Source organism: Tenrec ecaudatus, chromosome 13, assembly GCF_050624435.1.
Source record: "Tenrec ecaudatus isolate mTenEca1 chromosome 13, mTenEca1.hap1, whole genome shotgun sequence".
Taxonomy (NCBI): Eukaryota; Metazoa; Chordata; class Mammalia; order Afrosoricida; family Tenrecidae; genus Tenrec; species Tenrec ecaudatus.
Window position 1 is genome coordinate 126,044,755 of NC_134542.1, and position 18,990 is coordinate 126,063,744.

Consider the following 18,990-nt stretch of genomic DNA (forward strand, 5'->3'; position numbering starts at 1 on the left):
CAAAGTAACCTCCATTACATTTAATACATTTGTCAAATCTGTGATTCCATTCTTGGAAACAATTTTCAAACTCATCTGTTTGGATGGCTGACAGACCTCCCTCGTTTCCCCCCTCATTTCTTCTACATCATCAAATTGCTGTCTTTTCATGCCCTTCTTCATTCTTGGAAACAAAAGGAAGTTGGACAGAGTGAGACCAGGTGAGTTGGGGGTAAGAGAGGCCTGCTGTTTGTAGCCCAAAACTGGCGCACTGAGATGGCTGCATGAGCAGGTGCATTGTCCTGGTGGCAAACCCAGTCCCCTTTCTGCCACAAATCAGGCCTTTTTGGCCACACACTGTTACAAAATCTTTTCAGAACCTCAGTAGAAAGCGAGATTAACAGTCTGATCTGGTGGAATGAACTCCAAATGCACTATGAGTCGACATTTTCGTCCGTTTGGAAAGTTGATGGACATTCAGAACAAGCTTTGTCATTAATCAACATTTCACCTTTTCTGAAACAAGAAAACCACTCGTACACTTGGGTTTTTCCTAATGTTCTGTGCTTATAAGTTGTCTTCCACTGCACAAGAGTTTCTACGCCATTTTTCAAGAACAGGAAACAAAATTACACTTAGCATGTTGTTCTCTGAAATTGGCCATAACAAAAAACAAGATTCGAGGGAAACTGCTTTTATGACAAAATTCACTGACCAGACTCTTCCCAGGTGTACTGACTCAGAGCAAGTTGCTGGATGCTTGCCTAGTGGGAAAATGCACGCTATGACAGCTCTGCTTCACCTAGCCCATTCCCATATTTTTGGATACCCCCTAATCTATGTGTGCATAGTCAGTAAAATGACAGATCCCTGTTGATGGGAATACAGCAAAATTGGGGGGATATGATTTTTATGTTTGTTTGGTAATTTCTGCATTTTGTTAGTTAACCTTTCTTTGGAATGGGCCCAAATATCGATCTTTTCAAATTATTCCTCAGTTCCCTGAACCTTGGAAGAACGTCTTTTCTATTTTAAAATTCACTTTTGGAATCTTTAATTTTCATGGATTTGTTTGCACAGAAATGAAATTAATGTTGAATGTGGCTTACTTACTTACAGTTATAGCTGACTATCATTAAACAGTTTGAGAATGGTGTGTGCATGCATGCTGGTGGTCACTAAAGTGTGAATCTTCAGAAGGGGAAGAGCTCGTAGGGCCTCCTTTCGTGCTGAAAATGTGAGCCCTATCCTCCTGCTTAGTCAAAGAGAGCTTTATTGTTCATAGGAAATTGGAACTTTGTTTCTGCTGTTTCTCTGCATACGCCCCAATCCTATTCATGAATTCCTGGTCTGTCATGGAGAGACTTGAATCACACTTACCATGAAGACGAGCACTGTCGTTGTAGTGAAAGACCTATAAAACATTTTGACCACCTTGAACACTCTTCAGTGTGCAGTTTTCTTAGATCTTCATAATAAGCCCTCATGATCATTCTTTAAGAAAACAGATCAAAACCACCCCTTTAGAGGTCTCTAAAGAACAGTTCGACCACTGTGTCAGCCCATCTTGTTGAAGGCCTTTCTCCGTCCCACTGCCCTTCTCTTTTTCCATGCATGATGCCGTTGTCCAGGGACAAGTCTCTCCTGAGAACACGTCCAAAGCCATGTTTGCCCCAAGGAGCATCCTGGCTGTACTTCTCCCCAGACAGATGCGTTTGTTCTTTTCACAGCCCACGGCACTTTCAGTATTCTTCACCAGCAACATCATTCAGATGCACCCAATTTCCATCGGTCTCCTTTATTCAGTGTCCCACTTTCACATGCATAGGATGTGCCGCCGTGGTGGAAAATACAGGGATGCTTGGGTTGTCGGACTCAGTTTTTTCCAAATTTGTGTCCACACACTGAAAAGCTCAAGAAATGATTACATTTTTTCCATGAGAAATAATGGAAAGCCAAATAATTGGTTCTGAGGCCCAACATTACATTTACAAATTCCTTTTCCTGAACTTTACATCACTATTGAGGCTTTTAGTTTCTCAGATGCTAGCTCCATGGAGTTGTTAACTGATTTATCAACTTTTTTAGTGATCTTGGTTCTTGTTTCGTGGTTAACAATCTTATACCTTTCGCTACATTAGCTGCTTTAATCAATTTTTAAGAAAATGTTGATAATATCGATTTCGCCATCTTTTATTCAGCTACCAAATCAGATAAGCAGCAACCTTTTTCAAATTTTGCTATTTATTTCTTTTAACTCTAGGATGGTTCTCGCAGTTGACTGCTTAGCTTTACTTAGACTGGTGTATCGCCCTTGTGTCCCAGGAGACATGCAAGGAGGGGGGGACTTCACCCTCAACAGGGAAAGGTTTGTTCAAGTCTGATTTTCAGTTAGACTATTGAGCAAAGTTACAAACATTGAGCAGCTTTTTTGAACTTTGATGTTCAAGTCAGAAAGTCTGATCGTGGAGCAAAGCATGGATCCACGCTTTTCAACACTTGAAAGAGGTCTTGTGTAGCAGATTTATCCACTACAATGTGACATTTGATATCTTGACTGCCGCTTCCAGGAGCAGGGACTTGTGTATCCAAGCAAGACAAGATCCTTGACAATGTCGATTTCTTTTCCATTTATTATGATGTTACCTGTTTGTCCAGTGTTGCTTTTGCTTTTGTTAAATTGAGTTGTAATCCATGCTCCAGGCTACAGTCCTTGATCTTCTTTAACAAGTTTTTCAAGTTCTCCTTCCCACCCAAGTTTCAGCCAGCCCAGCCATGTTACGTTCTCTCATGCGCTGACAAGCATTTGCGCATTGTGAGCACAGGGGAAAGATTTCACTTTCGGAACGCGAATAGTGAAGGCTATATTTGACATTGTGTGGGGAGTCTTTTATTTTTATTATTTAAGGATGCCTTTATCTTTAAAAAACTTTTTTATTGTGCATTAGGAAAAGGATTATAGAAAAGATCGTTAGTTTACGTTAACTACTAATAACACGTTTTGTTTGAACTCATCCATTGCAACCCTCTTAATATCGTACTTCCTCTATTTCCTGTTTTTCCTTCCTGCCTGATTCTCTGAAGTTTGTCCTTGGGGAATGCCAGTCTTACTCAATGTTAAATTAGTGATTAATTGGAAAAAAGAGATGAATTCAGTTCCAGATCTGACTGGTGCCAAACGGCCATCATCTTGAGGGTTCTGGCAGTTTCTATCCAACCAGTAAGCCTGGGCATTAAAAAAAATTTTTTTTAATCATTTTTGAATTCTACTCCATATTTTTCTCCCAATCTATGCATGATCTCATTGTATCCTTTTCAGAGTAGTTGGAGTGGTAGCTGACTGGGCATCATTTAGTTCTTAGACAAAATTACCTTCCCTCCTCTTCCTCCTGGGCTTAAATCTCTCATCAGGTTTACGCATCACTTGTAGGAGTTCCTGTTGATTTGGAGTGACCGTAGTACCATGTTGTATGGAAGTAATTGAATGGCCTTTTCTCTCTCCTCCACCTTGAAAAACTGACCCTGCTTAAAGTGAGGTCCCCTCTGTTGAAGGGGTTTTAAGATGTACATATAAAAGGGGTGATGGGTGGCTCATGGCCACTAGGCATACTTTCTGACTCATTGCTTGGAGACTGACTGTATTACATGACCTGAGATCGGAAGCCTGCTGTCGTCTTGTTTATCCAAATAGCAGTGGACTCACACAATGGCTAACCTTTTGTGACTGACTGACTTCATTTGGCATAATGGTTTCCAGGCCCATCTATGTCATGAAGTGTTTCATGGTATTAGTACCGTTTTTTTAAGGGATGCATAGTATTCCATTGTGTGTCTATAGCATGGTTTTGTTAATACTGGTGGGCATATAGGCTGTTTCCAGTTTCTTGCTATTGTAAATTGCGCTGCCATGAAAATGAGAGGTCAAACGTCTGTTGTTGCTATCTCCCTTACTTCCTTGGGTATTGTTGGGTCATATCGTATTTCTATTTCCATCATTTTACACAATTGTATATATTTATAAGTCCATCAGCAACGTATAAGAGTTCCAGTCTCGCTGCACCTGAGCCAGCATTTGTTGTTCTGTGTTTTGTTTGTTTCTCATTTAAATTGGACTATTGTGGATGTAAGGTGTTACCCCATCACTGTTTTGACTTTCTTCTCCCAGATGGCTAGTGATCTTGAACCTGCCCTCGTGTTTGTTACCTGTTCGATTGTCATCCCTGGTGAATTGTCTACTCATGTCTTTTGCCCATCCTTTCTTGTATTTATTTTCTTATTGTTACAGAATTTTGTAGCGTTTAGTAAATTCGCCCCTTTCTCTTTTGTGCCATTTCTAAAGAATTTTTCCCAATCCATGGGCTCTCATTTTACTCTTTTGATAAAATATTTTGATGTGCTTAAATATTTTATTTATTTATTTTATAAATCATTTTATTGGGGGCTGATACAACTCTTTTTTTTCTCTCTTGTTAGTTTTTTACAATTTATTTATTTATTTATTTTTCCACTTCTTTTTTTTTTTTAATTTTAACAATTTATTGGGGCTCATACAATTCTTTTCACAGTTCATATATATACATACATCAATTGTATAAAGCACATCTGTACAGTCTTTGCCCTAATCATTTTTTTTTCTTCTTTTACATTTTATTAGGGACTCAAACAACTCTTACCACAATCCATACATATACATACATCAATTGTATAAGCACATCCATACATTCCCTGCCCCAATCATTCTCAAGGCATTTGCTCTCCACTTAAGCCCCTTGCATCAGGTCCTCTTTTTTTTCCCCTCCTCCCTCCCCCTTCCCCCCTCCCTCATATGCCCTTGGTAATTTATACATCGTTGTTTTGTCATATCTTGCCCTATCCGGAGTCTCCCTTCCCCCCTTCTCTGCTGTCCCTCTCCCAGGGAAGAGGTCACATGTGGATCCTTGTAATCAGTTCCCCCTTTCCAACCCACTCACCCTCCACTCTCCCAGCATCGTCCCTCACACCCTTGGTCCTGAAGGTATCATCCACCCTGGATTCCCTGTACCTCCAACCCTCATATGCACCAGTGTACAGCCTCTGTCCTATCCAGCCCTGCAAGGTAGAATTCGGATCATGGTAGTTGGGGGGAGGAAGCATCCAGGATCCGGGGGAAAGCTGTGTTCTTCATCGATACTACCTCACACCCTAATTAACCCATCTCCTCTCCTAAACCCCTCTATGAGGGGATCTCCATTGGTCGACACTTGGGCCTTGGGTCTCCACTCTGCACTTCCCCCTTCATTTAATATGATATATATATACATATATATACATGCATATATACATATACACATATATACACATACATACACACACTTATATCTTTTTTTTTTTTTTGCATGATGCCTTATACCTGGTCCCTTGGGCACCTCGTGATCACACTGGCTGGTGTGCTTCTTCCATGTGGGCTTATTTGCTTCTGAGCTAGATGGCCGCTTGTTCACCTTCAAGCCTTTAAGACCCCAGACACTATCTCTTTTGATAGCCGGGCACCATCAGCTTTCTTCACCACATTTGCTTATGCACCCATTTGTCTTCAGCGATCCTATCATGGAGGTGTGCAGTCAATGATATGATTTTTTGTTCTTTGATGCCTGGTAACTGATCCCTTTGGGACCACTCGCTCACTCAGGCTGGTGTGTTCTTCCATGTGGACTTTGTTGCTTCTGAGCTAGATGGCCGCTTGTTTATCTTCAAGCCTTTAAGACCCCAGTCACTATCTCTTTTGATAGCCGGGCTCCATCAGCTTTCTTCACCACATTTACTTGTTCACCCACTTTGGCTCCAGCCGTTGTGTCGGGAGAGTGAGCATCATAGAGTTCCAATTTAATAAAAGAAGGTATTCATGCATTGAGGGAGTGTTTGAGTAGAGGCCCAAGGTCCTCCCGCCACCTTAATACTTGACCTATAAATATAGACACATAGATCTATTTCCCCATCCTCCTATATATATTTGCATGTACATGTCTTTGTCTAGACCTCCATGAATGCCCTTTGACTCCTAGCTCTTTCCTCCATCTCCCTTGACTTTCCTCCTGCCCTACTACCATGCTTCATCGCCACCTGGGCTAGAGTATACCTCTTCTCTAAGCAACCTTACCCTTGATCATTTCCCAGCAGGCCTGCCACTCCCACTTCTCTACCATTTGGGGTCCCATGTTTTTCCCTTGTCCCTGGGTTTGTTAACACCACTTCCTTACCCCACCCCTACCCCCCCACCCCAAGTCCCCCCAAAACTGTCGGTCCCGTTGTTTTTCCTCCAGATAGTTCATCCAGCCTGTCCTATTCAGACAGACCTGTGGAGTCACTAACATGCACGAAAACTAGACAGAGGAAAACAAAGCAACAGTATACAACCAGACAACAAAACAACAAAAACAAACCACTGACAAAGAACAGAATAAAACAGTTCACAAGAGAAAAGCTTGTAGTTAGTTCAGGGATCGTTTGCTGGCCCTTAGGAGCGTTTTCCAGTCCAGTCTGTTGGGGCACCACGCCCTGGCCCCGAAGTCCACTTTCAGCATTCCCTGGGGACCTTGCCACTCCATTCCCTTGCTGTTCCGCTGCACTCCCCCAGTGATTTCCCTCGGTGTGGTGGGATCAGGTCAGGTGCAATTCCCACACTGTGTCTCCGGTGCTGTCCGCTGTATCGCCCTTAGTCACTGAGGGGCATCATGACTCATAGTGGGGCCAGCCATGTTGTTCTCTCTGTGGACTGGCTGCTCTACTCAGGAACATCATCATCACGGCCTGGTGGGCCAGGCTGTGCTCCACTCTCTCCTCCTGCCCCTTCATCTGCAGACATTGACTGTGCAGCTCTTGGAGATGGACATATTTGATCAGAGCACACGGGAGCAGATGAAGGGGCTGATACAACTCTTATCACAATCCATACATACATCAGTTGAGCAAAGCACCCTTATACATTCGTTGCCCTCGTCATTCTCAAAATTCCCCTTCGACTTGGATTCCTGGAATCAGCTCATTTTCCTTCTTTCCCTCCCCCTCCCTCCATGCTCCCTCCCCTCATGAACCCTTAATAATTTATAAATTATTATTTTATCTTATCTTCCACTGCCGGCGTCTCTCTTCATCCACTTTCCTGTTGCCCATCCCCCAGAGAGGAGGTTATATGTAGATCCCCGAGATCTGTTCCCCTTTCTACACTCCTTTCCCTCCCGGTGTCGCCACTCTCACCGTTGGTCCTGAGGGGTTGATCCGTCCTAGATGCCCCGTGTTAATCGCCATCATCTCTTTGGCCTTACATTGTGTGTGCTTCTTTGATCATATTTGGTAGTCTGTGTATGACCTGCAGTAGTGCCCATACGAAACTCTACTTTTCTCCTAGATGATCCTTTTAACTCTGGAGTTTAGATTAAATCGTTTTTGTGCTTGAAACGTGGCTTGGGTCCCATTTCATTCTTCTGTAGAAGGTCTTATTTTTCTAGTACCATTTGTTAAAGAGTGCTAATTTCTCGTTTAATGGCTTTAGGTGCTTTGTTGAAAATTAATTGCGTGTGGGTGGAAACTTTTATATCTGAATTTCCTGTCCTGTTCCATTGGTCTATATGTTCTGTCATTGGACCAGTACCAGCTGTTTTCACTAGTGTGGCTTCCTTAGATTTTGAAATGGATGCTATCTCCTGGTTGGTCTTCTTTTTAGAGAAGTTCTATATGTATCCTGGGCTTTGTCCCCCTCCATATAAAGTTGGTAATTAGTTTTACCACTTACATAAAGAACGAAAGTTGGAGTTGGACCAGAACTTCATTTTATTTTTAAATTGCTTTAGGTAGTTTTGACATTTTCACAAAACTAATTCTTCATAGCCATGAACATTGATTATGCTTCCATTTGTGTAGTCTTTTTAGTTTCCTGTAATAATCTTTTATAGTTTTCTTTGCATAGGTCTTTTGTCCCTTTGGATAAGTTTATTCCTAAGTATTTCATCTTTTGTGTGGCTATTTGTAAATTGCGTTTTCTTTATATCCTTTTCAGCGCTCTCTTTCTTGGTTGATAGGAATCCAATTGCTTTCTACTTGTTAATATTTTATCTTGTTACTATAGTAAATCACCCAGTTGTTTTTAACAGTGTTTTGGGGGAGTGCTTGGGGTTCTCAGTGTGGAAAATCATGTCATCTACAAGTCAAGGGAGTTTCACTTCTTTGTACAGGTGTATTTTCTTGATTTCTTTTTGTTGTGTAATGATCGGGCCAAGACTTCCAGTGTGGTGTTGAATAAGAATGGTGGTAAGGGGCACCCGTTTCAAGTTCCCATTCTTGGGAAAATGTTTTCATTCACCCCACATTGAGCATGTTTACTATTGTGCAGTGTTTTTTATCAGAAATGGGTATTGATGTTCTTCTGGGCTTGGCACCTCATCAGACTTGATCAGAAGACATACATAAGGGTTAGCAGACAGACCTAGAACAATCTATTTTCTTTTTCTTGTTTTGTTTATGTTTTTGCCCTATGTCTTATCTATATAAGATAGGCAGGATGAGCAATCCTGAGGAGAAAGCAGTGGATCCAGTGGTTCTGGGAGGACATGGGAGAGGAGGGGGCGGAGAGGGGGAATGAGGAGCCAACAAACTCAGGGATAAGGAAACAATGAGAGATCAAGTGCAATATATTCTTTAGGAATGAATGAGAGTCGAATGGAGGGTGAGCTTGATAGTGGGATAGGAGGAAGGTGAAAGGAAATAGAGGAAATAGGAGTCAGTCAGGGTGCGATTAGCACCGATGAAGAACACAGCTTTCCCCCAGATCCTGGATGCTTCCTCCCCCCCAACTACCATGATCCGAATTCTACCTTGCAAATCTGGATAGAGCAGAGATTGTACACTGGTGCATATAGGAGCTGGAGGCACAGGGAATCCAGGGTGGATGATACCTTCAGGACCAGGGGTGTGAGGGGTGATACAGGGAGGGTAGAGGGTGAGTGGGTTGGAAAGAGGGAACCGATTACAAGGATCTACATGTGACCTCCTCCCTGGGGGATGGACAACAGAAAAGGGGGTGAAGGGAGACGCCGGATAGGGCAAGATATGACAAAATAATAATCTATAAAGTATCAAGGGCTCATGAGGGAGTGGGGAGGGGGGGAAGAGGACCTGATGCAAAGGGCTTAAGTGGAGAACAAATGCTTTGAAAATGATTAGGGCAAAGAATGTACTGATGTGCTTTATACAATTGATGTATGTATATGTATGGATTGTGATAAGAGTTGTATGAGCCCTTAATAAAATGTTTAAAAAAAAAAAGAAATAGGAGGCAATAGCTATTTAAAGAGGTGTCACTATGGGCATGTATATATGTATATATGTAAATACACTAATTTACAATGAAAGGAATAGGGAACAATGCACATATATTTATATGTTAAGTATTAAGATAACAGACCGACTCTGGACCTCTACTCAAGGCCTCCCTTAACACTAGAACTCTAAGAACCTGGCACTCTTTGAAGATCAGTTTTATATGAAAATGGAGGATTCTGCCAGATGAGAACATGGAAGAACACCTCCTCATCACATAACTACCAGACTTCATCGTTACATTAGCCTGACATTTTCATCATGATGTAACTGCTATATCACTGAGAATCTCTTTTCTTTCCTCCGTCCCCTCCCCATCACTGGGAATCTTGCTTGACTCACCCTGGTGGGCAAAAAAAGTCAGCCTTTACAGCCAATGTTACTCATTCTCACCAAATGTACATTAGTGCACAATATAATTGGATACATTTTCTGTTATTGTTTTAAATTCAAAATGTTGGATAATGAGATAATCAAAAGTGAAGAATTGGTGTGAGTATTTGCTCCTACTAATCTGGTTAAGAAGCCAGGTAAGTAATTACCTTTCCCGTGCCAGTCTTCCTTATAGTTTCCCATGTGACAGCTGATAGAGCAACATACATGCTCATTGTTTTAATACTACATTTTTATAAAATTGCTAAGTCATAAGTGTAACGATCTTTCTCTGACTGCTAGTTTCCATAGGGTAAATACAAGGGATGAAGGGGATTCTTAGGGTTGAGTTTAAAATATCCTTTTATCACTTAGTATGAATGTCCCCGTCTCCCTTTCCCTTCTTTGGAAGATATTTCCATATAGGTGAAATATGGACTTGCCCTGTGCAGATTGATTGACAGCACCACTCTATGGCATTTTTATTACATTGGACATTATAATTAATCTTTTGGAATTTAATCTCTTTGAGGATATAAAGCTTGCATTATCTTTTTCTCATTTTATGTATAATTTTATTTCCTCTTCTTTTTAATCATTTCATTGGAGGCTCATACAACACTTAGCACAATCCATACATACATCAATTGTGTAAAGCACATCTGCACATTCATTGCCCTCATCATTCTCAGAACATTTGCTCTCCACTTAAGTCCTTGGTATCAGCTCCTCATTTTCCCCCTCCCTTCCTGCTGCCCCTCCCTCATGAACCCTTGATAATTATACATTATTATTTTGTCATATCTTAAACTGTCCGACGTCTACCACTTTTCTGTTGTCTGTCCCTGAGGAAGGAGGTTATATATAGATCCTTGTAATCAGTTCCCCCTTTCCACACCAGCCTCCTTCCATCCTCCAGGTATTACTAATTTCAGCACTGGTCCTGAAGGGATCATCTGTCCTGTATTCCCTGTGTTTCCACTTCCTATCTGTACCAGTGTACATCCTCTGGTCTAGCCAGATTTGTAAGTTGGGATTGGGATCATGATAGTGGGATGAGGAAGCACAGGAACTAGAGGAAAGTTGTATGTTTCATTGTTGCAACACTGCACACTGGCTAGCTCGTCTCCTCCCCGTGAGCCTTCTGTAAAGGGATGTCCAATTGCCTACAGATGGGTCTTGGGTCCCCAATATGCAGTCCCCCTCATTCACAGCGATTTGATTTTTTTGTTCTTTGATTCCTGGTACCCGATCCCTTTTGACACCTCGTGATCACACAGGCTGGTGTCCTTCTTCATGTGGGCTTTGTTGCTTCTGAGCTAGATGGCCACTTGTTTACCTTCAAGCCTTTAAGACCCCAGACTCTATATCTTTTGATAGCCAGACACCATCAGCTTTCTTCACCACATTTGCTTATGCACCCATTTGTCTTCAGCGATTGTGTAGGGAAGGTTAGCATCATTGAATGCCAATTTAATAGAACAAAGTATTCTTGCATTGAGGGAGTGCTTGAGTAGAGGCCCAATGTCCATCTGTTACCTTACTAAGCCTATAAATATATGCACATAGATCTATCTCCCCATCCTCATCTAAAAATATATTTACATATGTACATGCCTTTTTAAAAAAACTATAAATGTTCTTTGTATCCTAATTCTTTCCTCTATTTCATTATGCTTTCCTCTTGTCCCACGATCATGCTCAGCCTTCATTTAGGTTCCAGTAATTCCTCTTGGTTACATTACTCTTGATCACGTCCTACCAGGCCACCTACACCCTCCTTGCCAGTGATTTTGGATCACTTGTTGTTCCCTTGTCCCTGGGTTTGTTAACACACACTTCCTTTCTCCCACCTCCCCTTCTCCCATTGATCCCATTGTTTTCTTCTCCAGATTGTTCATCCAGCTTATTTTATTTAGATAGACCTTCAGAGATAATAACATGTGCAAAAACAAGACAGAGCAAAACCAAGCAACAAAAGAAAACAAAACAACAACAGCAAAAAGTCCATGACAAAAACATCAACAAAGTGAAGCCTATAGTTGGCCTTCAGGAGTGTTTTCTGGTTGAGTCTGACTGAGTGCCAACCCTGGCCCCAAAGTTTATTTTTGGTATTCTCTGGGAACTTTGTTGTTCTGTTCACATTTCGGTTCTTTTGCACGCCCTTAGTGGTGAGCAAAGATCAGGTGCAGTTCCTACACTGTGTCTCCAGTGTTGTCCCCTGTAGGACTATGGGTCAGTGAGGGATGTCAAGTCTCATAGTGGGGTCAGCCATAGGGTCTTCTCTGTGGCTTGGCTGCACTGAGAAGGAATATCATCCTCAAGGCTTGGTGGGCCAGGATGTGCTCCACTCTCTCTTCCTCCCCCTTCATTTGCTCCCATGTGCTCTGACCAGACATGTCCCTCTCCCTGAGCTGTAGCTTCAGTGCTGTCTTCTGATATAAATTCTTCTGGGTGGAGGGACAGGTGTCCACGTAGTTGGGATTGGGGCCATACCCTCAGACCTCTCCACTGATTTCCTACTCCAGTCCGGCATGTTGCATTCACATCTTGGAACACCGGGTTGAAGTCGGTCCCTCTTACTTGTGGAGATATAAACAATCTCCTCCCGTTGGTGGTTTAGTGGCCTCTTCCCCCACTACCCATTTCTTTCTTTCCTCCCCCACTCCTTTTCCCCCTTCCTTTTTAGTTGGCTATCATATGTATCCCTGGATTTGGTCTGGTTCCTGCCGTGCTACCCGGCCCTCACCCCAGGAATGTTTGTACACTTTTTCCCTATGCCCCTTTGGCATTTTTTAAAGCTTACCTCAGCACACTCATGTTGTACTTGTCCTTTTGTGCATGGTTTACTTTGCTTAGCATAATTTCCTCCAGTTCTTCCAATGTGGCAATATGCTTCATATGTTAACATATGCTTTTTAGCGATGTGTACAACTCCATTGTATGTATGTACCACAGTTTTTTAATCCACTCATCAGTTGATCGAAATTTGGGTGGTTTCCAACTCCTTGCAATCATGAACTGTTCCACGATGTGATTTGTTTCTTGTCTCTTCTGGGTATATGCCCAGTAGGGGGATTGCTGGGTCATATGGTAGCTCGATTTTCATCTATTTTAAATATCGCCAGATCCATTTCCATAGTGGCTGTATATACCTACAGGTCCATCAGCAGTGGATGAGAGTTTATCTCACCACAGCCCCTCCAACACTTGCTGATGTCTGAATTTTGAGTTGGGCTATCATTGAGGGTGTTAGGTGGTACCTCATTGTTGTTTTACTTGCATTTTTTTTTATAGTTGAAGATTGGGAAAATTTGTTGCTTTCTGATTTTATGCATTGCCCTATTATTGAGGGTGTTAGATGTTGTTTTAATTTACATTTAATTGTTTTAATTTGCATTTGTCTTATGGCTAAAGATTGGGAGCATTTTCTCATGTTTATTGGCCATTTGGATTTCTGCCCCTGTGAAACTTCTGTTCAGGTCCTTTGCCCACCTCCTCAGTGGGCAATTAGTTTTTTTCTTTTTGGAAGTTAGCAGAGTATTGTAGATTTTAGTAATAAGGCCTTTGTCTGCTGTGTCATTGCTAAAGGTGTTTTCCCAGTCTGTGGACTCTCTTATTACTCTCTTGGTGAGTTCTTTCTATGTACACAGGTGTTTTATCTTCAGTATATCCCATTTGTCAATTTGTGCTCCCTCTGTGTTTGTGTCCTTCCCTATTTCTGATAGCCTATGTATTCCCTGTGCCAAAGTTCTCAGTTGGGGACCAATTCCTTATTCATAGCTCTAATAATTTGGGGTTTTACCTCGAGGTCTGTGATCCACCTTGAGTTTATTCTTGTGCACGGAGTGAGATAAGGGTCTTGCTTCATTTTTTTGCAGGTGGATATCCCTTTTTTCCAGCACCATTTGTTGAAGAGGACATCTGCTTCCCATTGGATATTTTTGGGACCCTTATCAAAGATCAGTTGTCTGTATGCTGATGATTTTATTTCTGGGTTTTCAATTCTTTTCTGTTGGTCTGGGTATCTGTCATTGTACCAATACCACGCGATTTTGGCCACTGTGGCTGTATAATATGTGCTAAAATCAAATAAAGCAAGCCCTCCCACTGTGCCCTTCTTCTTGAGGAGTTCTTTGCTAATTCTGGGCTTCTTCCCTCTCCGTATGAAGTTGGTAATCAGTTTTTCCATTTCTTTAAGAAAGATGAGGGTAATTGTATCGGGATTGCATTTAATTTATGTAGTACCTTGGGCAGAACTGACATCTTTACTATATTGAGTCTTCCAATCCACGAGCATAGGCTATTCTTCCATTTGTTGAGGTTGCTCTTGGTTTCTTGTAATGGTGTTCTGTAGTTTTCCTCATATAGATCTTTTGTTCCTTTGGTCAGGTATATCCCTAGTTATTTCAATTTGTGCTTGGCTATTGTGAAGGGCACCACCTTTTTCATCTCCTCATCTGTGGTCTTATCGGATGTGAATAACAGTCTGATGGATTTCTGTTTATTGATCTTGTATCCTGCCACTCTTCCAAACTCCTCTATTGCTTCCAGTACTCCCCTTGTGCAGCTTTGGGGTTTTCCATATATGAAATCATATATCTGCAAATAAAGATAGTTTCAACTCTTCCTTCCCCACGAAAATACCTTTGATCTCTTTCTTTGCCTAATACTGTTAGCTAAAACCTGCAACACGATATTAAATAAGAGTGGGGACAAGGGGCATCCTTGTCTGGTCCCCCTTTTCAGTAGGATTGTGTTAGTCTTTTCTCCATTGACTACCATGTTGGCTGTTCATTTTTCATATATAGCTCTATTATTTTGAGGAATTTTAAAAACAGGAATTGTGGTTGGATATTGTTGAATGCTTTTTCCGCATCTATCGATATTATCATGTGGTTCTTATTGTTTTTCATGTCAATATGGAGAATGATACTAATGGTCTTTCGTATGTTGAACCATCCCTGCATCCCTGGTATGAATCCCACTTGGTCATGGTGAATTATTTGTTTTATATACTTTTGTATTCTATTGGTCAGTATTTTTTTAAGGAGTGTTGCATCAATATTCATTAGGGATATTGGTCTATAGTTCTTGTTTCTTGTGGGATCCTTAGCCAGTTTTGGTATCAGAGTTCTTCTAGCTTCATAGAAAGAGTTCGGCAACTTGTGTTGGATTGGCATTAGTTCTTCTCTAAATGCTTGGTAGAATTTTCATGTGAAGACATCTGGTCCAGGGGATTTTTCGTGTTGGTACTCCTTTGATAACTTTCTGTATTTCTTCAATTGCCATGGGTTTGCTGAGATTCTTTAAATCTTTTGGGGATAGTCTAGGGAGGAATTACCCCCCACCCCCCAATAATTTGTCCATGTCTTCCAAGTTGTTGAATTCCTTGGAGTACAGTCCTTCGTAGCACTGTGTGATTATCCTTTTGAGTTCATTAGGGTCAGTTGTAATGCCCCCTCTCTCATTCCTCATTCTTGTTATTGAAATTTGTTCCCTCCTTTTTTTGGTTATGTTTGCATGAGGTCTGTTGAGTCTGTTTATACTTTCAAAGAACCAACTGTTAGCAGCATTCATGTTTCCCATTGTTTTCCTTTTTTCCCTCTCCTGAATCTCAGTCCTGACTTATTATTTCTTCTCTTTTGCTATTAGTAGGATTGTCCTGCTGACGCTGCTCTAGTTGTAAATTTTGTGCCAGCACATCAATCATGAGTTTCTTTTCCTTTTTTAGGTGTGCATGTATAGCTATGAAATTTCTTCTGATTACTGGCTTTGCTGTGTTTCATAAGTTTTGGTATGTCGTGTTTTTATTCTCGTTGGTTTCTAGAAATTTCCTAATTTCATCTATGATCTGTGCCTTTTGCAGTAGTAATTCATCCTCGAATTGTTCTCTCTTGTTTTCTTCATTTTGTTGATTTCCAGCCTTTTCACAGAGTGGTCAGAGAAGGAGGTCTGTATGATATTAATGTGCTTAAATTTATGTTTATTTGCCTTATGCCCCAGCATGTGGTGTATCTTCGAATATGTGCCATGTAGGCTTGATAAGAATGTGTATTTTTTTTTGTATTTGAATGAAAAGCTCTCTAAGTATCTTATCAGGCCAAATTATCTAATGGTAGTGTTTAGATCTCTAGCCTCCTTGTTGAGTTTCTTTCCCTGTGATCTGTCTTTTTCATAGAGTGGTGTATTGAAATCATCCACTATATAATTGTTGAGGCTCTGATATCTTTTTTAATTTTTTGGAGTGTTTGGTTGACGTATTCATCAGGTTTCTCATTCGGGGAATATGTTTACAATGCTTAGTAGTTCTTCTCCCTTTCCTTTGAGCTTTTTATATTGTCCCTCCTTATCTCTTTCTAGTTAGTACTTTGAGGTCAATTTTATCCAAGATTTGGATTGCAACCCCTGCTTTGTTTGAATTGCTGTTTGCTTGGTATGCCTTTCTCCAACCTTTGATTCTCAGCTTATTTTTTGTTGTTATCTTGAGATGTGTCTCCTGGAGGCAGCAGATTGTCGATTGTGTTTTCTAAGCCAGTCTGTTGTCCTCAGTCTTTTAATGCCTGAGTTCAGTCCATTGATATTCAGGGTTATTAACTCCATCTGCAAATTGTGTGACGTCATGCTATACCTTTTGGGCTGGGTGTTTTCTTACCTTCCTTTCTTATTAGTGTGTCGCGCACATGCATGTGTGTTTTTGTGTGTGCGCATGTGTGTATCATTCTTGACTTCTTTCTACCCTTAATCTAATGCTATCTAGGGGTCTGTTTTTCTTTTTGTTGCCCTTTGGGTAAGGTTGTTCTATGTAGCGGTCTCTTATTTATGCTTGGTGAGTGTTGTTCTTCTGCCCATACTGGATCGGGGAATGATCTTTTGTAGGGCTGGGTTTCTTCTAACATATTCTTTGAGTTTTTCCTTGCCTGGGAAAACTCTTACTTCTCCATCTATCTTGATAGATAATTTGGCTGTGTAGGGTACTCTTGGGTTTTTGTTGTTTTCCTTCAATTTTTAGAATATGTTACTCCACTCTCTCCTTTTATGCCTTGGTGACATCTTGGGATTCAGTCTAGCTGGTTTTCTTTCAGTCACCTGAATGGTTGCCTGATTTTCATTCGTTAAACTGTGGAAGTTTTCCTCCAAGAATTTCCTCACTATTGTAGATGGCTTACTGGTTGTATCTTTCGCTGGTAATCCAATTATTCTGCTGTTGTACCTCTTCATAGCATCAGACATAGCTCTTAGGTTTTCTTCTGCTTCTCTAATGATCTCATCAGAATTCTGTTTGTGTTTGTTAAAGTCTGTTTGGCTATCCTCCAAGTCACTGGTGCAGTTTTCTGCTCCCCCCAGTTGATTCTTGAGGTCTGTGAGTCTACCACTGTTTTTATTTCCTCCCTAAATGCTTTTATTTCTCTTTGATATATGGACTTTATCTCCTCTATCATTTCATCCTTTTTCTGTACTTTGTCCCTCATGTTCTGTATGTCTCCAAGCAGCATTCTGAAAATTTGTTTCTGTGGTAGAAAAATTTATGCTTCCTCTATGCATTTTGTTGCCTTCAGTACATCTTCACCCATTGCCTTTTGTTTCTCCTGTTTTGTTGTTGAGGTCATTGGAGCTGATTGCTGTTTGCATTACATTGTTTTAGAGGAGCCAGGTGCCAATTTCCAGGGAGTCGAAGAGCACTGGCTCTCTCTCTCGTAGACTCATTGGACTGCTTCTTTAAACTGCCTACAGCTAATTTCACTATGGAATTAGACTACCACTTTATCCTCCTCTGGCTTCACTTTCAAGTGTAGTGCCCAGAAGACTGGTGGTTTGCCTTCTTTGGTGTAGAACACCGTGAATGGTGGGCGGGATTGCTCTGGTCAGGTTGATCACTGTGGAGGTTGGGCAGAGGTTACTGCAACAGCGTGGGATGTTGGCGAGTGTTGGCCGAGCTGCCATAGGCTGTGTGAGGCACTAAGGAAGGTAGAAGAGAGGAAGTTCCTTCATTCACGTGGCCCACAGAAAACAAATAGGAGCTCCCCCAACGACTCAGGCAGGAATTCTCAGGGCAGAAGTTGGGTGGGATATGCCTTGGTGGAGGGCGGGCATGCTTTCCCCAGCTTCAGGTTATGCTGCACAGGGAGGAGGTCACCTAGCTGGGTGGAAGGCAGGCGTAAGTGCCCTTGGCTAATTGGAGTGGCCTGACACTCGGCAGTGGCATGTGAAAGAATGGGGAAGAGACAAATGGGAAAAACTAATAAAACTAAGCCTGCTGAGACTCTGGGGGGGATGGAGAGAAGAGAAGGGAGCAATAGTAACACTATAACTGAGCCCCTATCCCTGCCTGTGAGATGCAAGGATTTAATCCCTGCCCTGAGGTGGGGGCAAGCTGTGGCTGTGTTTAGATAAAGTCCCTGCACCAGCTCCACATGGTCCCGGCTCCGGCCAAGACAATGGCGGGACTAAGGTCAAGCCGTCACTGGCCTCCACTGTGGTAAGCCAAAATCCCTCAGCCCCTCAAATCCCTGTGGATCTGTGCCTGCTTATCTTTATGATGCTCCTGAAATCCAGCAGTGTTGAATTTCCCTCTTAGTAACTCTCCTGGGCTGATTTCTGTGGAGTCCCTTTGGTATGTGTTACTCAGGCGCCATCTTCCCGGAAGTCTCCAAGCTTCCATTTTCTTAATGGCTTTTTTGTGCTATATCTTCCTTACAGTTACCTATGTGGCATCTAGTACAGCAATATATATTGTAATTGCGCTACTACTACATTTTTATAAAGTTGCTTAAGTGTTAAATGTAACAAGTACATTTTCTCTGTCCATCAGAACATCTGAGAAAATATGAAAATCTTTGATACTGAGACAACGTGAAAAATTAAAAACTAAGTCTTGGGTGATATGCTGGGAAGTAGTTGTCGTTTTTGCTGTAGACATTTTAAAAATAAATATAAAGGAAATGTTTTCTATATACTTAATACTTATTATTACTTCCTTATGTAAAATAAGTCCAATTTTCTGTCTGTGGTCATTTTCTTTTGGCCAGAAGATCTTTTCTTTAACATTTCTTCAAGTGCAAGCTATTGGTGCTAAATTATGCTTAGAATGTAAAAATATGCTCAGATGCTTTTGAAATTAGTTAACTTATGAAAAATTTTCAACTCCAAAAAATGCAACATAAAAGATGTTTTTGCTTAGTAAATGGATTATAGTATCAAATATAATTCTGGCTAAAGTGTCTGGTAAAATGGTCACTTTGAACTGCCAGAAGTATATATTTATATGACTTCAGAAGATGAACTTGG

The 18,990-nt window shown here is 41.3% G+C and overlaps 1 protein-coding gene across 1 annotated transcript in view; it reads left to right on the forward strand.

Annotated features, from left to right (window-relative positions):
* CLASP1 (cytoplasmic linker associated protein 1) overlaps positions 1 to 18,990 on the forward strand; it is a 348,219-nt gene that overhangs the window by 151,254 nt on the left and 177,975 nt on the right. The window lies entirely within an intron of this gene.